Source organism: Ursus americanus, chromosome 32 (genome assembly GCF_024610735.1).
Source record: "Ursus americanus isolate L20-20 chromosome 32, mUrsAme1.1.p, whole genome shotgun sequence".
In the NCBI taxonomy this organism is placed as follows: Eukaryota; Metazoa; Chordata; class Mammalia; order Carnivora; family Ursidae; genus Ursus; species Ursus americanus.
Window position 1 is genome coordinate 23,040,827 of NC_142158.1, and position 25,456 is coordinate 23,066,282.

At 42.0% G+C, this 25,456-nt stretch overlaps 1 protein-coding gene across 3 annotated transcripts in view; it reads right to left on the reverse strand.

Annotated features, from left to right (window-relative positions):
* The window catches only part of MBOAT1 (membrane bound glycerophospholipid O-acyltransferase 1), a 107,894-nt gene that overhangs the window by 57,710 nt on the left and 24,728 nt on the right, over window positions 1-25,456 (reverse strand). Inside the window, exon 1 of one of the 3 annotated variants that reach the window (XM_087858095.1) lies at window positions 277-295. The exons of the other annotated variants lie outside the window; for them this stretch is intronic. The gene's annotated coding sequence lies outside the window, so the exon portion shown is untranslated. Of the gene's footprint in view, window positions 1-276; window positions 296-25,456 lie in introns of those variants that run through there. 3 annotated transcript variants of the gene reach the window in all.

Here is a 25,456-nt window from a genome sequence, read left to right on the forward strand (position 1 = left end):
AATTTTACACACAAAAAAAATTTACCTCAGTATTATCTCTACTAGCAAGAAGAAGGGACCTAAAAGTTCAACAACTGGTAAAGACATTGGTTAACACATGAAACAACTCAAGGATGCGCCTCGCGTTATAATCGTTTTTGAAAGTACTGTGGTAGAATTTGTTAGGAGCTGTACTTTCAACCAGTTCCTGGAAATCGATTCATTGGATGACAAGAAGCAAAATGCTAAGAAGTTGTGAAGGTTATTATTTATAAGACAAAATGAACTAAGATCTACCTTTCAAACACAGGACAAGAAGGATGGTAATTAATGGTAAAGCCATGCAGTATAACAGTATCAGACACGGGCATTATAAAGCACCTGTAATAAAATGAAAAGCGTTTGTTGTAACTAATTAAAAAACACAGAATATAAAATTGTATGTATGCTTACAGCTGGGTTTAAAAAAAAACAATAGTGGCATTAGGAAAAAGGCAAACATAACATGCAAAATGGAATCGAGGGCTGTTTTGCAGGGTGACAGGAATCCAAGACACTTTTTTGTAAAATTTCTTTTTTACAATTTATAGTTGTCAACTCCATGTGGAATTTCTCACACACACACAATCAAGGCAATCTAAGAAACTCAGAAATTTCCATTTAATTCTACGTACTCTAGCTTCAAGGTTGCACTTATAAGCACCTACTGCAGATAAAGTTGAGGGGGGAATTAGGCATTAAAAGTAAAAAACCAACCTGTCACAAGCTTCCTCTTAAAGAAAAACATGTTTTATAGGGGGCAAAATGTCAAGGGTAACTGTGGGGATGGCCAGAGAGAATAAAAATATGTACCACAGTGCTCTTGCATAAACCCTTCCCGTGTAAAAGGAACATGGGCGATGCCTTTACTTTTGTGCCGATGCACCCCCTCCCGAGCTGAAAAGAAAGCTGCACTTTCATTTGTGATATCCAACAATATGCCCCACACAATTACAGCATTGTGTGGGTCCTTATGCATGAGGGAACAGTAGAGCACAGCTGTTTTGATCAGACTCTCATCACACGCAAGCCTGACATACCTCGGATTCAACAAGCCCTGGGAGATGGCTTGCATCTCTACGGCTCTTGCAAGATTTCAAAGTCACTGCAAGAAAACCAAACACACGCCCAAGGGTTTGACTCCCTATTCCACCAAAGCACAACCAAACTGTGCTGCAATTTTCAAATATACATCTTAAATCCCTCTGCTGAAATGGGCCGTGAGAAAAGCGTTATTTGGGGATGTCTGTTCCATGGCCTTCCTATTCTTCCAAGAAACAAACTTTGCCAGGAGCAAAAAACGTTGCCTTCGTCCTAATGAAGAGATGTGAGCTGTCTATTTTTAACTAAGAGCAAATATTAAGAGTCCAAAATTATTTCCTCTACGACCCGGGCTCACCAAGGAGGCGCAGGCGGCCGTCCAGGCCTGGAATGTTTCTCTCAGCAACACTGCCTTATATGCTCCCGGACAAAAGCAATCTAATTAAACAATTCCTTCTTCAAAGGCAAGCCATTCCTCCTCCACAAACAGTACTCTTTTGCATGGCCTCCTACAAATAAATGTGGCTGGAGAAGACTGCAAGAAATGCTATTCCCTTCTGAACCACAGAACAAAACGTGTTTGTACCATACTCTTGGCTTCTTTGTGCTTTTCAAAGAGATCCCTGTTACGCTTTCATTGCTAAGCAGTTTGGAACCTCAGCAAGAAATGCTTTAAAATTTGTAATGAGCTGGTTTTTTTTTCGAAGCCTATAGATAAGCAAATACAAATGTCATTCATTGCGTGCTCACCACGTGTGGGGCACGATCCTAAGCCTTACATAAATGATGTCACTGAAACTTTGTAACAACTTCCTGGGAATACATATGAGGAGAAGGAAAAACAAAACGGTTACGCCCGGTGGCTGGATTCACAAAGCTAGCGAGTGCCAGAGCTGGGGCTGAAAACCTGACCTTAGTTCTCACTCAGTACACCGTACCTCTTCCCCTCACCTCAAAGGACCACGAACCGGGGAGGCTTAAACAAAAGAACGTTATTGTTGGGGCGCCCAGGGTGGCTCAGTCAATTAAGCGGCCGACTCTTGGTTTCGGCTCAGGTCATGATCTCAGGGTCATGAGATCAAGCCCCAGGTCCGGCTCTAAGCTCAGCATGGAGTCTGCTTGAGATTCTCTTTCTCCCTCTGCCCCTCAACCCCCCATCGTCTGTGCTCTTTCTCTCTAAAATAAATAAATAAATCAAAGTGTCAGCTTGGTTTCTGCTGAGGCTTCTCTCCTTTTCTTGGAGATGGGCCACCTTCTCCCTGTGTCTTCCTGTGCTCTCCTCTCGTGGTGTCTGTGTCCAAATGTCCTCTAAAAATAAAAATAAGGCTTATCAAAATAAGGCTATCAGTCGCTGGATTAGGGCCCATCAAATGACCTCACTGTAACTCTGTCTCTTTAAAGCCCCTCCCTCCACATACAGTCCCATTCCGAGGTACTAACGTTAGGACTTCAACATTTGGATTTGGTGGGGGACCACAATTCAACCCATCACACCGCTCAGTAAAAATCGTCTATACTCAAACACCTGGAACGAAACAGACTTCATTTTCCTTGCTCCCACGTGTGGAAAGTGCGCAAGCCCTACAGGCAAGGCGGTGAGGAAGCTGTGAGTCTTGGCATAACTGGGAGCCTCCTACTCCCTGGAGGGGTCTCTCAGCCCACCACACAGGAGAGGGGCTTCCCAGCTGCCGGCCCCGCCTCCCCTGTGTCCCCTCCCCCCCACAGCTGTCAAAAGCTCATTGGCAGGACCACCTGGGTGGCCCTGGCGGTTAAGAGGCTGCCTTTGGGGGAGGGAAAAATGAATGTGAAGAAGTCAGAGAGGGAGATAAAGCAGGAGAGACTCTTGACTCTGGGAAACAAACTGAGCGTTGCAGAAGGGGAGGTGGGTGGGGGATGGGGTAACTGGGAGGGCATTAAGGAGGGACGTGATGTGATGATGAGCGTTGGGTGTTACATGCAACCGATAAATCATTGGACACTACATCAGAAACTAAGGATGTACTATATGTTGGCTAATTTAATTTAAATAAATAAAAAATAAAAGATAAAATGTTATGTAATAAAACAAGAAAAGTCTGCCTTCAGCTCAGGTCCTGATCCCAGGGTCCTGAGATCAAGTACCACCCCACCCACTGATCGCGCTCAGCGGGAGTCTGCCTCTCCCTCTCCCTCTGCCCCTCCCCCTGCCCCTCCCCCTCCACGCCTGCTCTCAGAGGCTCTGGCTCTCTCCCAAATAAATAAATAAAATCCCCTCCCCCCCCAAAAAGCTCATAGGCCTACAGTGGATTTACACAATGTGAGACAGTTCATTATCCCTTAGGCTTTGTTTCAAATGCACAAGTTTTAAGTAATAATAGGCATGGATAGAGCGTGTACATTTTCTGAGGTCAACAACTGTTGGCTGTTACTCTAAATGTTTCACACGCATTACCTCACTTAATGTTCTCAGCAAGCCTCAGTGTCCTACTGAGTGAAGGGCCCCAAAGCCTCTCAGGCACAGAGCAGCACCGAGACTTAAACTTGGCCATTGCCTGAGATCGCTTCTCAAGATCTCAGTCTTGTAGGGTGGGGAGCAGGGACCTGGATCAAGCGGCTGGGCTCCAAACCCTTTCCAACAACAGTTCTCTGAGGCTTACACAGACTTTCTCTCCGGAGTCTGTGTACTCCCATCAGAAGCCTCCTTCCCCCAGTTCAGAGTGCGTCATCCAGTCCCTCTGGAATGAGATAATCCCTCTCTTAATTTGCAGGAAAAAAAAAAAAACCATCCTGTGTACTTGGTTCGTTTAGATAGCACAGGAAGACTTGTGGCTTACCCTAGTCTGTAAATATCATGTCATATATTAGTTATAACTTAGAATTAAAACCCTTTAAAAATGAACTCCGGTGGATACAAGGGCAAAAAATGTTTATGCTGTCTGTTTAGCCATGGCAGAGTCAAACCTGCAAATATGTGGGTGACATGGTATTTAAGGATCTGCCCCCAGCTGGCCTCCCACCCCATAAATCATATCCTTTTAATCCTGGGCCAAGGAGGCAGGGAAGACTGAAAAGAATTTGGGACCATTTGAGGAATCCTGCAAACCCTGTCCACAAACACCCACCCGTATCCTCTGGAGATATGATCGCCCCACTAGAATTAATTCCACTGATAGCCAGGTGAAAGTGACAACAGCAGCAACACATGACTAGCAGCAGGGTGTGTACAAGCTCCTGGGCACTGCTTTAAGTCCTTCTGTGTTACTCCTTCAACATTCACAACCCCTTGAGGCTCTTTGAGGCATTCATTTTATAAAAGAGTAAATTAAGTCATGGAGAAGTTCAGACATTTTCCCAAACATCACATACCTAGTGTGTAGCAACACTAGAATTTAAACTCAGGGAATCTGGCTCTGGAATCCGCCTGCTGAGCCACCACGAAGGATTCCCTTAGTTAAACCTCCACCTGTAATCCCAGCATCTCCTTTTCCAGGTGAGGGACGTGGAGCCCAGAGACTGTCAGTGACTTGGCCTGGGTCACACAGCCACCAAGTGTCAGAGCTGGACAAGAACTAAGGTGTCCTGACTCTAGCCTAGTGCACCTGCTTTCTTTACCAGCCTTGGACGTGCGAGGGGAGTAAGATGGAATGCAGGAGGTCAGAGAGGACCATCTCAGAATAAGGTCTGAGTGAGGAGCCTTAGACGGCCAGCGGGAAGAAGGGACACACCCTGCAGAAGGAAACACCACTGACCTAGGAGGCGCAATGTGTGGGGCAACTTTATAATCTTTTCTTATTAAGATATCATTGACATATACCAATTTCAGGTGTATAGAAAGAGATCTGATATCTCTCTATATTTTTTTAAGTTTTTATGTATTCACTTATTTACATAATCCCTACATCCAACATGGGGCTCGAACTCATGACCCTAAGAACAAGAGTCACATGCTCTTCTGACTGAGCCAGCCAGGCGCCCTTGATATCTGTATATATCATGAAATGATCACCACAATAAGTCCAGTAAACATCCATTATCACACATTGTTACACATTTTTTTTCTGGTGATAAGAATTTTTAAGATCTCTCAGCAACGTGCAAGCACACAATCCCGTATTGTTAACTACAGTCACTGTGCTGTGTATTATGTCGCCATGACTTGTTTTATAACTGGAAGTTTGTGCCTTTGGACGCCCTACACCCATTATGCCCGCCCCACAGCCTCCGCCTCTAGCAACTATCAATCTGTTCTCTGTATCTGTGAGTTCTGGGGGTTTTTTAGATTCCACATGTAAGTGATATTTGTCTTTATCTTGTTTCACTAGGAAAATGCCCTCAAAGTCCATTCATATTGTCACAAATGGCCATTTTCCTTTTTTATGGCTGAATAATATTAAATATTCCGTCACACACACACGCGCACGCACGCACGCACACACTTCCTTTATCCATTCAACCATGAATGGACGCTGAGATTGCTTCTATGCATTGGCCAGTGCAATAGCACCACAGTGAATATCAGAGTGCAGGTATCTTTTCAAGTTATGAGTTTCCATTTCTTTTGGATAAACACTCAGAAGTGGAATTGCTAGATCATATGGTAGTTCTATTTCTAATTTTTTGAGGAACCTGCATGCTGTTTCCCAAAGAGTTTGCACCAATTTACATTCCCACAAATTCCACATCCTTGCCAACACTTACTATTCCTTGTCCTGTTATAGCCAATCTGACAGGTGTTAGGAGATGGCTCACTGTGCTTCTGATTTGCATTTCCCTGACGATGAGTGCTGTCGAACACCTTTTTTCATGTGTCTGTTGGCCATCTGTATGTCTTCTTTGGAAAAATATTTATTCAGTTCCTCTGCCCAATTTTCAATCAGATTATTTTTTGCTATTGAGTTGTATGAGTTCTTTATATATTTCGGCTACTAACCCCTTATCAGATATGTGATTTGCAAAATAGCTTCTATTCCATAGGCTGCCTTTTCACGTTGATGATTTGCTTCGATGTGCAGCTCTTTAGTTTGATGTATTCCCACTTGTTTATTTTTGCTTTTGTTGCCTTTGCTTTTGGCCTCAAATCCAAAAGATCATCGCCAAGACTTATGTCAAGGAGTTTACTGCCTGTGTTTTCTTCTAGGAGTTTTTTGGTTTCAGGTCTTACAGTCAAGTCTCATCCATTTTCAGATAATTTTTGTGTAAGGTGAAAGACAATGTTCGAGTTTCATTCTTTTGCATGTGGCTGTCCAGTTTTCCCATCATCACCTATTGAAGACTGTTCTTTCCCCATTACACATTCTTGGCTCCTTTGTTATCAGGTAATTGACCATATATGCAAGTGTTTATTTCTGGCCTCTCTAGTCTGTTTCATTGATCTGTTTTATGCCAATGCCATAGTGTTTTGCTACAGTTTTGTAATATACTTTGAAATCAGCAAGAATGATGCCTCCAGCTTTGTTCTTCTTTCTCGAAATTGCTTTAGCTATTCAGGGTCTTTTGTGGCTCCACACACATTTTCAGATTGTTTGTTCCATTGCTGTGGAAAATGCCATTGGAATTCTGATAAGGACTGCATTAAATCTGTACAGTACTTTGGGTAGTATGGACATTTTAACAATATTCATTCTTCCAATCCATGAGCATGGAATATCTTTCTAATTATTTCTGTCCTCTTCAATCTTTTTCATCATGTCTTATAGTTTTTAATGTACAGGTCTTTCACCTTTTTGGTTAAATTTATTCCAAAGTATTTTATTCTTTCTTATGTAATTGTAAATGAACTATTTTATCTTTCTGATAGCTCATTATTAGTGTATAGTAATACAACAGATTTCTGTACATTGATCTCATATCTTGCAACTTCCTGAATTCTTCTACCAGTTTGAACAGGTTTTTGGTGCAGTCTGTAGGGTTTTCTATATAACATCATGTCATTTGTGATTAGAAACAGTTTTATTTCTTTCTTTCTAATTCTGATGCCTTTTATTTATTTTTCTTGCCTAATAGCTCTGGCTAGGCAAGTACTATGTTGAATAAAAGTAGTGAGAGCAGGCACCCTTGCCTTATTCCTGATTTAAGAAGAAAAGCTTTTACCTTTTCACCATCGAATATGATATTAGCTGTGGTTTTGTTATATGTGGCCTTTCTTATTGTAAGAATTGTTCCCGCTATACTCGCTTTGTCAATTTTATCATAAATGGATGCTGAATTTTGTCAAATGCTTCTGCATCTACTGAGATGGCCATATGATTTTATCCTTCATTTTGTTAACATGGTGAATCATGTTGACTGGTTTGCAGATGTTGAACCATCCCTGCATCCCTGGATGAATCCCGCTTGATCACAGTGTCTGACTTCTGTCATATTGTTGAATTTGGTTTTCTAGTATTTGTTGAAGATTTTTGCACCTCTGTTCACCAGGGATATTGGCCCATAATTTTCTTTTCTTTTGGTGTCCTTGTCTGGTTTTGGTTTCAGGGTAATGCTGGCCTCATGACATGAGTTTGGAAGTGTTCTCTCCTCTTCTATTTTTTGAATGTGTTAAGGACTGTTATTAATCCTCCTCTTTAATGTTCAGTAGAATTCACCAATGAAACCATATGGTCCAGGACTTTTGTTTGTGGGGAGGTTTGTGTGTGTATGTGTTTTAAAGATTTATGTATTTGAGAGAGAAAGAGAGAGAGAGAGGAGGGGCAGAGGGAGAGAATCCTCAAGCCAACCCCATGCTGAGTATGGAGGGCTCAATCTCACGACTCATGAGATCATGACCTGAGCTGAAGCCAAGAGTTGGACGCTTAACCAACTGAGCCACCCAGGTACCCCTGTGGGGAGGTTTTTGATTACTGATTTGATTATGGCTTTATAATCTTGACCAGGGCCGGGGTATGTCAAGTTTTATACACAGATAGAGATCACCACCAGAAGCAGGTGAGGGGGGCTGGTGGCGATGTATGTGTGCGTGTGTACGTATGTGTGTGTGTATGTGTATAATTTTTCACATGACCCAAATCCACTCAGCTGGCCTACAGTTGCCTTCTGTCAATTGGGTTCCACAGTGAAAAGTAACCTCCACTAGGAGCCTCCCACCACTTAGAAGGTTATATGGGATAATAACAACATACACTTCACAAGATTGTAATGGGCACTAAATAAGAGGTGAAAGTACTTTGTGTTATTAGGTTAGCTGCAAACTGTCAAGTCAGCTAATGAGCTGCTGCATGGACTACTTGATGCTATTTTGCCCACTAGTCAGCTACTACCAAGACCTAAGGCAATGACTCTTGACACGAAACACTGGAATCAACGAGGGAGCTATTTAAAAAAAATGAAAAATAAAAAGGACTGATTCTAGGGCCCCGCTCTGAATTTGGGGGGATGGGAGCTGGTGGAAGGCTACTCATCTTTTTTTTTTTTTTAAGGTACCTGGATGATTCTAATGTGTAGCCCAGGTCTGAGAACCACAGCTTATATTGCTAAGTGGGAGGTAACGGGCAGTTTAATAAGTCTATTTTGGAGTAATTAAAGATTTTAAATCAGGCATAAACTAGACAAGAGAATCTTAGACTATTAGCAATTACCTGGTGCAAGCCCCTCATTTTGTAGGTAAGGAAACTGGTCCACAGAGGGCAGACACAGGGGAACTATGGCTGAAGGCCCCTAACTCTACAGACAGATCTGCTTCTGCCTTATAAACGGATTCAGAGCTCCATGCCCAGTGTGTCCTATGATGTCTTTATTAATAATTTGTTGACCTACCTGCTAGCTGACTAACTGGCTACATTTGGCTCCAACACTCCCCACCCCATCACAGAAGAACTTGGTCAACTAGCAGAAGAGCTATTAGAAAGGTCCAGCCCACAGTACACCTTACCTTTCATAGAAGATTTAAAAACGAATAGGAAAACCAATGGATTCATACAGAACAGACAGAAGTCATCCAAACTAATCAGACTATTATCCTATCTTGTGAGGACTAAATGAAATATGTCAAAGGAACTTCAGATTCTTCTTCCAAGCATCCCACAAAACTACACATAAATGAAGTCAGTTGAAGATGTGGCGGTTCTTTTTCATCTCATTTTATGTTCTTACAAAAAATAAATGGTTATTTTAACAACTGAAAGGTACAGAGATATATGGTTTTTGAAAAAAGCTCATGGTCCCCCTATCCTCAGCCTTCTACACACACCATCCACCATACTTCTTCGCAAACTGGAGTCAATTTTTTACTACTTTTTTCTATGTTTATAAAGACATTCCCATTCACATCAGTTTCTCCTTTAATAGAATCATGGTATAAAAAGTACCCTGTAATTCAGTGTTTTACTTAACAAAATATCAGACATCTTTCCACATCTATTCATACCGAGCTAGTATGTACTTTTTAAAGCTGGACAATATTCTATAATAGGTGTTGGAGTGGGGAATGTTTTCTATTTTCCATAGAATGATTTCCATAGAAATAAGATAATTTCCACTCCATTCCCCAGAAGGGAAGATATGAGAGGTCTCCACCCCGACCCCCTCTGTCCCTCCTCCCATAGGAAGGAGGAATGACTCAGCCAACTGGTAAATTTGAGAGGGGACACTGAGCATGCCTAGTTCGGACCTTCTGGGCCTTCTCTCTTTGGGGGCAGGTCTGCATTTAGAAAAGGCCTTCTCTGCTCTACGCTCCGTGCTTTGGCCTTTCCAGGGGGTCTTGTGTGGTTGCCCAGCTACCAGTGGTGAGGTGGGTAAGTCAGTCTCATTCAAGGGTAAAGAGACAGGGAACCAACCTGCTGTGGTCAATCAGCTTTATCATTAATAAAGGTAATATTTTGATCTTCCTCTGTCTCTTGGGTCTTATTTCCCAGTTGGTCCACATCCAGGAGGGAAGAAAAGGGTCTTATTAGCTTTCCAAAATTTCAATATTGTGTATGTGACAAAAGTTACTCAAGCCATTTCCAACTTCCAAGTGGTTTCCAGGGGTTTTTTTGGCCATTACAAATAGCACCATAAAAAAAATCCTCGTACATATATATCCTTATGCACTGGAGATTCTATGTCTCTAAAATAAAGTCTTAGGAGTTTAGTCAAATGGTATATTTATTTAAAATTTGAATAAATATGACCAGATACTTTCTCTAACAGTTGAAGCCATGTTTTACTCCCACCATCATATATGCCTAGGTCTCCTTTATCCCTCACCCTCGCCGGCACTGGATGCTGAGAATCTGTTTAATTTTTTCAACCAGATGGTAAAACACTGGTATTGTAGTAATTCAACCGACATTTTCCTGACTGCTACTTGAGCACCTTTCCATTTATTATTGACCTTTGGCCAATGACTTTCTTGGCCACTACATTGACATTTTTAAGTATTTACTATAAAAAGGGAGAGTTATGCGGAAGAATTAAGCACATAGATTTAATCAACAGTGATGAGAGCTAGTACGGAGTGAAGAACACAAACTGTGATGTCAACCTGCTGAAGACAGGTCCCCTAACTCAACCCCTGCCTGGACCACCTTAGCCAAGTTACCTAACTTGTGTCTCAAATTCTCCCATAACGTGAGCATGATAATACAGCTACCCTCATAGAATTAAATGAGTTAATACATGTCAACGTGATTAGCACACTGCCTGTTCAGGGCATGCTAGAGATTATCTCTTTTTTTTTATTTCCATCAAGCTGTTTTCCCAACACAGTAGCAAGGAGAAAAGCTTAAGTACTAATATAGTTGACCAATGTCTCTACACATCCTTTAATAGAAAGCATATAAATGATGAAACACCCCCCCCCCCAAAAAAGCACTAATGGCCACCAAATGCATACTGCACTCCTGTATAGTCAAAGACCTGTCCTAGGGCACCTGGGAGGCTCAGTTGGTTAAGTGACTGCCTTCGGCTCAGGTCACGATTCTGGAGTCCCAGGATCAAGTCCTGCATCAGGCTCCCTGCTCAGCAGGGAGTCGGCTTCTCCCTCTGACCCTCTCCCCACTCAGGCTCTCTCTCTCAAACAAATAAAATCTTAAAAAAAAAGACCTGTCCTAGATGAAAAACACAATTAACCCATCTTCTTTCCCAAATGAGAGGTGAGTTTATGACTGCGCTTTAAAAAGCCCACATTCATTTTTTTCCTAACATTTTTTTTTCAAATCTCAGTATTTATTTTAACATTCTAAGGCATACACATTGGAAATAGAATTAATGAAGAAAGAGAAGCCCAACCAGCATGGAACATGAATTAATTATATGATACCTCAGTGTCATCTTTCTTATTAAAAAGTAACTATACACACACATGCACTCTCACACACACATACACACTCACACACACACTGCATTTGGTTATTTCACATCACTAAGGAGGCTGTGAGTACAAATAGCATCAGTGTTTTCCCAGTGGGTAAAATGAAGAGGTTAAATAAGGTTATTTAACGAGAGGGAAGGAAAGGGACTCACAACTCACTTCACTCCCCCACAACCTATATTGCTTCCTAAACAAAAAAATTTGATTTGAACAACTTCTTTCCCGGTGGACTTAAGTAAACACTTCACCACTCCAAAGAAGATGCCCCCATTGAAATATACACTTTCCTATCAGCCATAATACTTCTCGCTACTGAAGATGCTACCCTGGGTGTGATCTTTGGGGACAACGGAAAATGCAGAACCAGGACTATATTTTCTTATGCAATTCCCTAGGGTGTGACCAATTATCTGAGCATGTTATGAAATTCTCCAAAGTCTCACAGCAGAATAATTTCAATTTAGTTTATACTGAAAAAGAAAAAAACAAAACACATCGCCATTTAGCTTTTATAAAACAGAGACCTTGTGGGGCCAGATGGGATACAACACAGACATCACAGCTCCAAGGGTAGAGAGACCCAAGGGCTGGTGACCTTGTACCATGGGGGACCATTATAACAGGAAAATCTTGTGATTTTGCCTGGTCCCTAGGAACGAAGCTATTTTCAGTTCCTGTTATGTAATCACCTTCTCTAGAATATGTGCTTATGACAAAAGGGAAACTGCAATGTGGACCATGAGTCAAAGAAACTGCATCCTGTTTTAGAAAAACAAAAAAACAAAGAAACACCTTAGCCTACTCAACAGCAAACTATACACAGTTCTCAAAGGTAGGAAATAAATTCCCAACTATAGGTTAATTTTTTTTTCAAGTAGTAAGCATGCTTTTCTTCAGTGCCTATTAATTCTTCCACCTATGCAGTCATAGGAGAAAAGGGAGGGGTTGGGATTTGATTTATTTATTTATTTTTATAATAATTTTTTATTATGTTATGTTAGTCACCCATACAGTATATCCTTAGTTTTTGATGTAATGTTCCATGATTCATTATTTGCGTGTAACACCCAGTGCTCCATGCAATACGTGCCCTCCTTAATACCCATCACCAGCCTATCCCAATCCCCCACCCCCTCTGAAGCCCTCAGTTTGTTTCCCAGAGTCCATAGTGTCTCATGGTTCATTCCCCCTTCTGTTTACCCCCCTTCATTCTTTCCTTCCTTCTCCTACCGATCTTCCTATTTCTTATGTTCCATAAATGAGTGAAACCATATGATAATTGTCTTTCTCTGCTTGACTTATTTCACTTAGCATAATCTCCTCCAGTCCCGTCATGTTGCTGCAAATGTTGGGTAATCATTCTTTCTGATGGCTGAGTAATATTCCATTGTATATATGGAGCACATCTTCTTAATCCAGTCATCCATTGAAGGGCATCTCGGCTCCTTCCACAATTTAGCTATTGTGGACAATGCTGCTATGAACATTGGCGTGCATAAGGCCCTTCTCTTCACTACATCTTTATTTTTGGGGTAAATACCCAGTGGTGCAATTGCTAGATCATAGGGTAGCTCAATTTTTAACTTTTTAAGGGACCTCCACACTGGTTTCCAAAGTGGCTGTACCAACTTGCATTCCCACCAACAGTGTAAGAGGGATCCCCTTTCTCCACATCCTCTCCAACATTTGTTGTTTCCTGCCTTGTCAATTTTTGCCATTCTAATTGGCGTAAGGTGGTAATTGAATCCCTGAAGTCATCCTCCATTTCATAACCTCCCCTTCATGCCATAAACCATGGCACATCCCTTATACTCCACAGCCACTCAGCCCAAGTCACCACCATGTCCTGGTTTGCCAAAGCCAAGGAACCATAGCCAGTCTTTGCCTACCAGGAACGCATTTGACGCTGCGCTTTACACCATGCTCTTTCTTCTTGACTCCCTGACACCACATTCTCTTGGTTGTCTTTACCTTTCTGATCACTCCTTACCTCTTTACTTTGAGAGCTGCTCCCCTGTCGTCCATTCCTGCTAAAGCAGTGCCTTTCTGGGGGCCATCCCAGGCCAGCTCCTCTTCTCATGCCACATTATATGCCAAATGACCTCTCTTACTCCTGTGCCTCAGATACCAGCTGGTGACTTCCAAATCTTTTTCTCTAGCCCAGATGTCACCTCTGAATTCCCATCCATATGCCCCATGCCTACTGGAATCCTTGCTTGGATAAACCACAGACACCTAAACGTCAGTATGTGCCTAACCTAACTCATCCTCTTTCCCCTCCATCTATTCCTCCTGCCAGGTCTGTGCAGGTGTCTGCTCTAAGGGTGAGACCCTTCAATTACCAGACTGTTCAGGCCAGAAAACAGATAACTATACTTCTGTCTTCCATGTCCCCCAAATAGAATCAATCTCCTCACTCTATTAATTCTACCTCCTAAATCTATCTTAAATCCATGTGCTCTGCTCTCCACATCTACCTACCATTCATTTCACCTGGACAATGTCAACAGCCATCTACTAATCTCCCTGCCTCTGACCATGCCCCACTCTCCCTCCCCTCCTCCTCGGTCCTTTTGATCTCAGCTTAGAGTTCACCTCCTCTGGGAAGCCTTCCCTCCTGCTGCTCCCACTACACCTTCGGCTTCCACAATCACATCACTTCTTGTGCTCTGTTCTAATGACCTCATTACCTGGACCAACAGCTTCAAGAAAGCAGAGGCCACATCTATCCTTTTGATCAATGTATGCACAGTGCCTGCTATATATTCAGTTCTCAATAGTGCAATGAATGAATGAAAAAGCGAATGAATGGGATGCTCAGGACCAAGGGGGTGAGTGGTCAGCATATTAGGAGAATAAGAAAAGGTAGATAATGAAAGGCAGGGCAGAGAAGGCTCTGAAGACTACGTTTACTCTTTACTCTGTAACAAACATAGTGTCAGACCTCTGCTAGGCATTCAGAAAATGTTTACTGGAAGGCATTTTGAGACGCAAGAATGGACTGTTTTGGAGCCATGGATGACTTCAAGAAGTGGTGTCCCTCCAGTTACAGGTGTTACTTCTTTAAATTATCAAACACATTGGGGCACCTGGGTGGCTCAGTAGGTTAAGCATCCAACCCTTGATTTTGGCTCAGGTCATGATCTCAGGGTTGTGAGACTGAATGGATCTGGCTTCACGCTGGGTGTGGAGCCTAATTAAGTTTCTCTCTCCCTCTGCCCCTACCGCCCCCACCCTGAGCATGTGCACACTTTAAATAAATAAATAAATAATCACACAAATTAATGATCTCATGTACAACTGTTTAGATGTAATTAATACAGTCCAAACCTGATGGTCTCTCCCATCTAATCTTCACCCCCAATTACAACGGGAAACAAATTAAGCCCTTTAATCTGACCCCAGCAGCATCACTGACAGCAAGAAACTCTTTTACATTCTCTAACAGAAGGAAAACAAAAGAGAAGATAATAAATATGTTGTGGTACCCACTGCCATGAAAAGCTGATTCCGCAGCATGGCTACGCGAACTACAAAAATCAAAGAAGGCTCTACTGCTTTGCTTTCTCAACTTCTGCCGTAAGACCAAACAAAATGTGAAGTCAGCCTTTTTGTCTTTCCAAATCTGAGTTAGCAAGTGCCCTGTGTGCCTAAGTTTCTGTTCCAAGAAAAGTCCAAGGAGGACAAAAGTCCTGCAAACACGTAAGTATAAAATATGCATCTGCATGTATAAGCTACAGTAGTGTATTAAATAAACACTTCAACATGAAAAGATACATAAAAACATAGAGGGAAAAAGGCAAAGCAGGCAGAAATATATGAACATGGTGTAGCTTCCTCAGAGGGACTCTGAAAAAAAGGTACGTTCTTACCCTGTGTCGCACAAAATTGGAACTTTGTGGCCTCTGAGTAATAGAAACTGGTATTTTCTAGACCTTGGCTCCCACAGAAGAAAAATAGTTCAGAAAGTTAATCTAAAATTTAAATCTTAAAATTCCAAAAAAATAATCATAGAGATTGAAACAGGTTTTTAAAAGATACCACAACTTGGGGCACTGGGGTGGCACAGTCAGTTAAGCAACCAACTTCTGATTTCAGCTCAGGTCATGGTTTCAGGGTCATGAGATGGAGCCCTACGACCGGCGAGGATGTGCTGGGCGTGGAGTCTGCTTAAGATTCTCTCTCTCCTTCTCCCTCTGCCCCTCCCCCCTCTGCCCTTCCCCCACCCCTCCCTCGGGTGCGAAGGTGCATGCTCTCCCACACACTCTCTCCTTCTCTCTAGAAAAAAAAACAAAAAAACAAAAAACCCCACAACTTAATGGAAGCATGTCATCAGAAATGATTAATGACTAATTTTGGAAAATATCTGAAATAGAATCAAATACAGTTTGCTGTTCACAAATGGAGGACACAAAGATTTAAAATTCTGTTTGACTTAGGAAGAGATGGACCAAAAATCGGACAACTGTTTAAGTCTGAGTACCACACACAGAGCTAGGTGGTGCTGGTAAATATTTAAGAATCTTGGGCTTAAAATACAGAGAAATGATAGAGACAAAAATTGGGGAAGTGCAAATAAATAAGAATGGAAAAGACAAAAGGATATGATTAAAGTCACTTCTTACCACACCACTGTAGAACTCAGATATCAGAACTGACAGCACAAACAATTAAGATTCTTGACAAAATCCAATTGTTTTCCAATAGAATGTGAGGATCTCAGGGACAGAAACCTATTGACCTGTTTCTCTTTGGATCCCTGCACCTAGCACGTGCCTGGCACATACTAAGCACTTAATCCTCTGTAGAATGAATGAATGTACAAGCATTTAGATGTAATTAATATAATCCAAATCTAATGGTAAAGAAGCACAGAAGACATAAAGAAGAACACCGAAATTTACTTAGACAGTCAAGAAAGAAAGTTCCAGCAAAGCCACTGTCTATGAAGTTCTGAAATGCAAAATGAAGACTTCTGTAGGCAAGTGGGGGAAACACAGAGAAGCATCAAAATGCCATTCCCTCCCCTAGCAGCTGGTCCCCTTTAAGGGCCCACAACAAGTGTTTCTTTAATTAATAAAAATAATAAAGCAAGAAAGGCCCAAGGCAGGAAACTATCTTCAGCACAGTCACTGCTTCCTCTTAAGGGGAGAATTTTAAGCTTTGGCTCTTACGTGAAATTTTTATGTTCCCCTTCAAGACAAATTCAAGAAAAAAAAAAATTACCTGTCAAAAAACATATATACAATTGCAACACATATCGAGGAGCCAAATAGCATCGTAAGGGTTGTTGCAAGAGGTAATTCTGGAGCTTGAGTGTGAGGGGTGCATTTTGGTTTGTTTTAGGATTAATATGGTGCAACGTTGTGGTTGGAAGCACAGCCTGGGGCCGGTTCAGATCCAAATTTTGTATCCACCCACTACTTATTAATGTCTTTATCTACACCACAGACGTAAGCCCTTCCACTTAGGGTGGTTGTGGGGTTTTAGTGAATTAAGAGATGTAAAACATTAATATTTAGAATGGTGCAGGCAAATCTAAGGACTCATTATTATCTTTATTATAAATTTGTTTTACTTCAGAAATATAAGGCAGAAGTTACTGCCTGTTGCTACTAGTTCCCAGGGATATAAATTCTATGGGGAAGGGGAGGCTGAAGGGCACCTGCATGTAATGAAACAGGAAAGTTCCTAAAATTTGTACATAATGTGCACACCGTCACGGCTTGCTTATTCAATGAATACACTTCTAGGCCCCCCAAATGAGACTGTTTCCCTCCAGAGTGAACGCTGAGCTTGCTATGGCTACCTATTACTAGCCTCAGGGAGCAGGCAGAGTGGCATCTGCCAGCTAATGATTAACTGATTGACTTCGCATAGTCACTGGTAACCATACAGACAGCATGGGAAATAAATAGATGGCCATCAACATAATGGGTGAAGGAAGGCTATCCTACCAGCCACTCCTCCCCTAAGTTCAGCCCAAGAGACAGACACTGGACGTCTCATTGGTAACAGGGTCTTGCCAACAGTTGGACTAAAAATAAATTTAAAAAAATAAAATAAAATAAACAGGGGCATATGGGTGGCTCAGTAGTTAAGCGTCCAACTCTTGATCTCAGTTCAGGTCTTGATCTCAGGGTCTTGAGTTCAAGCCCCGCCCACCATGTTTTGTTAAAAAACAAAACAAAACAATTCTTTCCCTCAAAGAATTGGGGAGGGGCAAACACTGAATCTCCCCCTCCTCTGGCAACCATTGCAATTGGCTCATGTGGGCCAGCTGCACCCATCACGTCATGTCTTGTACCTGAAGTATCAGGTCACCTCCACTAGTAGCCTGTGTCCTCCTTGAAGAGAGGAGCCTCACCTGGTTGACCTTAGCACTGCCCAGAAAACAGACACTCCTTGGGCTCTTTCAACAAACCTGTGAGGTAGCTTGACATCTTCCAACCTGCTTCAGTTCCTGCATTCCTCTCCCAATCACGTGCCCATCATTCCCCACACAGCCCTGTAATTTTCCATTCTTTGTTCACTCCTATCACCTCCCTGAGACAACCCAGTGCAGACTCTCAGATAGACCTCTGGGGCACTCACTAACCACTTCTTGTTCCAATAAACACCACTGGCCACGGACTATCTATACCCTACTCTCCTCACAGAATCAGCTGCTCTGATCTTTTTGTTAACTCAAGAGTTGTCTGCACTTGGTGAATAGTCCAACAAAATTCCACTGTGAGCTGCCCTAACCATTATGTGAATTTCTGGCCTTTAAATAGATTTTCTGGCTTTTAAATATGGCACCCACTCTCCCTTCTACCACTTAACAAATACCAATGACTTGTTACTTTTTTAAAATTTGAAAACATACAATGTATCCATGGACAAGTGAATAAAATGAAAACTTCATTTAATAAGTGGCATCCCTTATGTAAACTTGTAAAATGTTTTTCAAATTAGAGGCACCAAAAGGCTTAATTAGAACTTACCTTTTTTTTTTTTTTGGCAGTGAAGAAAGGCAATTTTTATTTATTTATTTATTGATCTGTTTGTTTGTTTATTATGTATTTTTATGTATTTTTAATTTTTTTATTGATTGACTGATTGATTGGTGTGGCATCACCCAGGAGAATGGGGAGCCAATGCTCAAAATCCTGAACTCCCTGTTGGTTTGCAAGTGAGGGTTTTGTTTTGTTTTGTGTTTTGTTTTTTTTTTTGTTTTTATTTTGTGGTGGTGGTGGTGGTGGCTGTTTTTCATCATGATAGGTGTTCTCTTTAATCCCCATCACCTACTTCAGCCATAGCGTCCGTCACCCAGCTCCCCTCTGGTAACCATCACTTTGTTCTCTATAGTGAGGAGTCTGTTTCTTGGTTTGTCTTTCTTTTTTTCCCGATTGCTCGTTTGTTCTGCTTCTTAAATTCCACATATGAGTGAAATAATGTAGTACTTGTCTTCTCTGATTTGGTTTGCTTAGCATAATACTCTCTAGTTCTAGCCATGTTATTGCAAATGGCAAGATTTCACTCTTTTTATGGCTGAGTAATATTCCACTGTGTGTCTATACATGCCACATCTTTACTCATTCATCAATCGATGGACACTTGGGCTGCTTCCATAGCTTGGCTATTGTAAATAAGCTGCAATAAATATATCCCTTTGAATTAGTGTTTTTATATTTTTGGGGTAAATGCCTAGTAGTATGGTTACTGGATCACGGGCTAGTTCTATTTTTAATTTTTTGAGGAACTCCAATACTGTTTTCCACAGTGGCTTTACCAGTTTGCATTCCCACCAACAGTGCATGAGGATTCCTTTTTCCCCTCATCCTTATCAACGCTTACTGTTTCTTGTGTTTTTGATTTTAGCCATTCTGACTGGTATGAAGAAAGATCTCATTGTAGTTTTTATTTGCATTCCCTGATGATGAATGATGTTGAGTCATCTGCATGTTTTCTTTGGATAAATGTCTGTTTATGCCTTTTCCCCATCTTTTAATTGGATTATTTGGGTTTTGGGTGTTGAGTTGTATCAGTTCTTTATGAATTTTGGATACTAACCCTTTAAAAGATATGTCATTTATAAATCTCTTCTGCCATTCTGTAGGTTGCCTTTCAGTTTTGTTGACTGTTTCCTTCATTGGGCAGAAGCTTTTTATTCTGATGTAGTCCCAATAGGTTTTCTTTCTTTTTCTTTTTCTTTTTCTTTTGGCTGTTATTTCCCTTGCCTCAGGAGACATATCTAGAAAAATATTGCTATGGCCTGCATCAGAGAAATTACTGCCTGTGCTCTCTTCAAGGATTTTTATGGTTTCAGGTCTCACATTTAGGTCTTTAATCTATTTTGAATTTATTTTTGTGTAACAAAATGGTCCAGTTTCATTCTTTTGCATGTTGCTGTCCAATTTTCCCAACACATTTGTTGAAGAGACTGTCCTTTTCCCACTGGATATTCATTCCTACTTTGTCAAAGATTAATTGACCATATAATTGTGGGTTGATTTCTGGGTTTTCTTCTTCTAGTCCATTAATCTATGTGTCCATTTTTATGACAGTACCATACTGTTTTAAAACTTGAAACCTGGAACTGTGATCGTTTGCAAGATTGCTTTGGCTATTCAAGGTCTTTTGTAGTTCCATACAAATTTTAGGATTGTTTGTTCTCGTTCTGTGAAGAATGCTGCTGGTATTTTCATAGGGTTGCATTAAGTGTGTAGATTCCTTTGGAATCTAGTATAGACATTTTAACAGTATTTGTTCTTCTGACCCATGAGCATGGAATGTCTTTCCATTTCTTTGCATTGTCTTCAGTTTCTTTCAGTAGTGTTTTATAGTTTTCAGAGTAGAAGTTTCACCTCTTTGGTTTATTCCTATGCATCTTTTGTGACCACAATGCTATGTAACTAAAAATCAACCATAAGAAAAAAATCTGGAAAGAGTATACATACATGGAGGTTAAATAACATGCTACTAGACAATGAATTGGTCAACCAAGAAATCAAAGAAGAAATAAAAAATTACGTGGATACAAATGAAAATGAAAACACAATGGTCCAGGGGCGCCTGGGTGGCTCATTCAGTTAAGTGTCTGCCTTTGGCTCAGGTCATGATCCCGGATCCCTGGGATCGAGCCCCATGTTGGGCGCCCCCTCACCAGAGAGCCTGCTTCCCCCTCTCCCTCTGCCTCTCCCTTCCACTTGTTCTCTCTCAAATAAATAAATAAAAACTTAAAAAAAAAAACCCACAATGGTCCAAAATCTTTGGGATGCAGCAAAAGTAATTCTAAGAGGGAAGTTTAGAGCAATAGAGGCTGCCCTCAAGAAGCAACAAAAATCTCAATTAAATAAAGCAAACCTGACACATAAAGGAGCTAGAAAAAGAAGAACAAATAGAACCCAAACTCAGCAAAAGTAAGGAAAAAATAAAGATTAGAGCAGAAATAAATGATACAGAAACTAAAAAAAGCCAATCAATGAAAGCAGGAGCTGGTTGTTTGACTAGATCAACAAAATTGATAAATCTCTAGATACTCATAAAAAAAAGAGAGAGACAGAGGACCCAAGTAAACAAAATCACTAATGAAAGAGAAGAGGTAACAGTCAACACCACAGAAATACAAACAATTGTAACAGAATATTATGAAAACCTATATGCCAACAAACTGGATATCTTAGAAGAAACAGATAAATTCCTAGAAACATAGAACGTACTAAAGCATGAAGAAATAGAATACTTGAACAGGCCAATCACCAGCAGTAAAACTGAATCAGCAGTCAAAACACTCCCAACAGACAAAAGTCCAGGAGCATCTAGATGGCTTCACAGACAAATTCTATCAAACATTTAAAGAAGAGTTAATATCGATTCTTCTCAAACTATCCCAGAAAATAGAAGAGGAAGGAAAATTTCCAAATTCATTCTATGAGGCCAGCATCACCTTGATACCAAAACTAGATAAAGAGCCTACCAAAAAAGAGAACTATAGGCCAATTTCTCTCATGAGTATAGATGCAAAAATCATCATCAAAATATTAGCAAACAGAATCCAACAGTACATTAAGAAAATCATTCACCAGAATCAAGTGGGATTTATTCCTGGGATGTGAGGGTTCTTCAATATTTGCAAAACAATCAACATAATATGTCACATCAATAAGAGAAAGGATAAAAACCATATGCTCATTTCAATAGATGCAGAAACAACATTGACAATATACAACATCCATTCGTGATAAAAACCCTCAACAAAGTAGGTTGAGAGGGAACATAGTCAACATAATAAAGGCCTTATATGAAAAACCCACACTAAACATCATCTTCCATGGGGAAAAACTGAGAGCTTTTCCCCTAAGGTCAGGAGCAAGCCAAGGATGTCCACTGTCACCACATTTTTAAAAAAGATTTTATTTATTCATTTTAGAGAGAGAGAGAGCACATATGAACAGGGAGGGGGAGAAGAAGAGAGAGAGGGAATCTGAAGTAGACTGGACTGAGCATGGAGCCTGACGCGGGGCTCGATCCCAGAACCATGAGATCATGACCTGAGCCGGAACCAAGAGTAGGGAACTCCACACACTGAGCCACCAGGTGTCCCTACTCTTTTATTCAACATAGTACTGGAAGTCCTTGCAACACCATCAGACCACAAAAAGAAATAAAGCCATCCAAATTGGTAAGGAAGAAGTAAAATTTCACTCTTTACAGACGATATGATCCTACAGACAGAAGACCCTAAAGACTCCACTAAAAAAATGACCAGAACTGCTCAATGAATTCAGTAAAATCACAGGATACGAAGTCAATGTATGGAAATCTGCTGCATTCCTATACACTAATAATGAAGCAGCAGAAAGTGAAATTAGGAAAACAATCCCACTTATGGGTGCACCAAATACAATGAAATATCTAGAACTTGAAAATCAAGAATTAAAGGGAAATGACCAGAAACCAGTGTGATGCAGCCGAAACTGAGTTTCATGAGACATATAATTAAAATAGAATAAAGCAGCAAATGATTACCTTGGACCAGTCAGCTTTAGGCAGTGCTAAAAGCAAGCTAAAAATAGAAATCAGGTGATTGAACTTGGGCTACTTGTCAGCCACCAAAGCACCTGCCTGTTGAGGGCATTTCCAATCTGGGTGGTGGCTTCTGATGAATTATGAATGACACTCTGGCAACAGAAGAGGCCACACCGGTCCCTCCTCAATGACCGCCAGAGACAAGGGCGGCCAGAGCCCCCCAAAAGGGGCAGGACTGTCTCAGGGGGAGGAGGATGCACAAGATCCTGGCCCAAGTCAAATGTCTGCAGTGCGACCTCTCCTATCCTCTTTCCCTCTTTAATATTTAATTTCTTTCTACCTGCTACTATTTGTGCAAAACCCGCCTTCTAGAGAAAGGGGTGAAGCAAGCACCACAGACCACTCAGGCACGAGGCATCGTTGATCCCCACACACGTGAGACAGGGGTCCCGTGAGCATCAGAGGGAGCTCACCTCTGCACGAGAACCAGATGTGGAAGAAGGGGTCCTGCAAAGTGCACACTGTGAGTGTAGGACACGATTAAAGGGCACAGGTACACATACGTACCACCAGTGCCCCAGAGTATGGAGAGATGATTTTACACTCGCGGTGAATTTAAGGAAGGGAGAGCAGCACACACATCTCCTAGGCAACCTGGAGTGATAGCATGGCTTGGCATGCTATCCCCAACTTGGCGTCGGGGACCTGGGTGTAAGTCCCTGCTTTCCCACATCGACCTGGGGGTCCATGAACAAATGACTCACATCCCTCAGTCATAAAATGGGAGTATCAGCCTACTTTCAGAGCTGCTAAGAGAATCTGAATATTTACTCAAGCCACAGTTTACTCAAACTTTTACAAGCCGATAACCTTTCCTCCTGGGCCCACATGTAATCAAAGACTTCTTTCCAGAACACTGGGCTGAAACCCAATCCTTTTTCCCCTCTTCTCACTCAGTCTGCCCAAGGGAGGGTATGGCTGACAGTAGGGGGACCCTTCCTTCCTCGAGGGGAGGGAGCAATAGCTTGAGAATCCAGACTCTCTCCTGAGATGCCTCCTAAAGGCTGCTCAGTCTCCCCCACTTCTTCCCACCATCAGGCAAGCCCCCCTAGGCAGCCACTCCACCCGCCATTGAGATTTAGCTCCACGCCCATTGGGATAAATCCGTTCCATCCAGATTTGCAAGCGCTCCTCCTTAGCCGGGAGCCATACTGACATCTCCATGTTAGCTTTCGCAGTTATTCAAGCTGATACCCAGCATCCAACTGAGACCTGTGGATATTTCTCAGTTGATTCCTTTCACCCAGGCAGGGGTGAAAATGGACACCCTCACACCCCAACAGTTGTTATAACTTTGGAACATAATGGAGAAGTTATCACTGATGGAAAAAAATTTGGAGAACACAATGGGAAGGGCTGGTATTACATTTATCGAAACAAGGTGACACAAAGCACTCTTCAAATACTAAAAGTCCCCAGGCCTTATCGCTCACTCTTGTCCAGAGAGGCGAGGCTAGGACCACAGCCACAGAGAACTCCCTGTCCTCTGTTCCCCGTTGTTACTCTCTCACTCAAGGTAGCTGGCAGGCTGCCCCGTCCTTGAGGCTGGAATGTAACTAAAGCAAAGCATAATCTAATCCACGGTACTATGATCTACCTGGAAAAGATGATGTATTTACAGAAAGGGGAGGTCTGCAAGGATTCTATTAAACAAGCAAAGAAAAAGAAAAACAAGTTGAGCACGTGAGCACGCTATGGGTGAGCAAGTATCACAACCAGCCGACCCAGGTACGGCCATATGACCCACCTGGGTCCATCCGACCAGCACAGCTCAGTCACCGCCACCATGACGCCCACCCAGCTGACTCCCTTTGCTTATGATTATACTTTGAATTTGCAGGGAAAGTGTCCTGTATGGGATATAAATAGAATGACTGTCCAACATCGGTATTTCCATCCTGCCTATCAGTTGCATGAGTCACGGCGAATGGATAAAAAGGTATTCCGTGTGGTTGGAGTCCATCAAGGAGCCCCACCAAGTGTAAGTTCCCAAACCAAAATCAAGACTCTGGGCTCATTAGCAAAGCTCAGGACAAGGCCCTGAAGAGCTGTGACCCCTGAGTTATTGCTGCCAGCAAGGCGCTCTCCAAAAGGCCTGCCACCCAGCTCCAAAATCTTTGACATCACTTCCCCTAAAATTGAAATGTATCTTAGGAACCCCAGGGGGTCTCTAGCCAGGGACTCACAGCAAGATGGGCAGGAAGAGCCCCCACCTAACATCAGGGAAGCCTCTGGGGGTCTGTACAGGTGTGGTGCTGATGGGAAGTCCAGCCTGGCTGGCAAAGGCAGGTCTGATGACCACAGCATCCCTGGTCATCTTGCAGATGGGGGGATGGGAGGACAGGCGGAGGATGGGACACTGTCTACAGTGACGTCATTCACAAGTAGACAGAGAATAGTTGATGGCAACCCAGGGCTGGAAGCCCATGCTGGCAGGAAGGCAGACAAGGAAGGAGCAACCATGCTCGGAAAGCAGGACCCTCAGTCACTTAGCCAAGGCTGATGGCTAACTCAATCCCTAGATGGATCCCTAGCCCCTGCGTGTCCACGAGACTCCCCACATTCGGGCCACCCCTCAATATTGCACAGATGGTGCCATTACCTCCCCATTTTAGATTCCAGAGATGGACCGAGGTGTGCTGGATCTTCTCTTACTCCACCGGACCCCCAGGGAAGAAAGTAAGAGCAGCATTTAGCAATGACTCTTGCTTTCCTTTAATGACCGAGACTGAGAAATACCCAGGAAAAGTAAAATTCCAGAGTGATATCTGGGGCTGGTTCTAGCTTAAAGTTTCCCAACTTTGCCAATAGGGATCCCCTGGGTTGCTTATTAAATATACGGATTCTTGGGGCTGGGAATCCGGGGGGTTTTTGACAAGCATTCCAGGCCATTCCTATCTTCAGGCAGGTTTGGGAAACAGTTTATCTACTGCACCAAAAATAGCCTGTGCTATTTTATAGAGTGCTTTTTTTAAAGTTTAGTTTTGCATATAATATATCAGTAATTTTTCCTTGGTTGAAAATGCGTTAACATTACGGACACGTCCCCTTTGATTT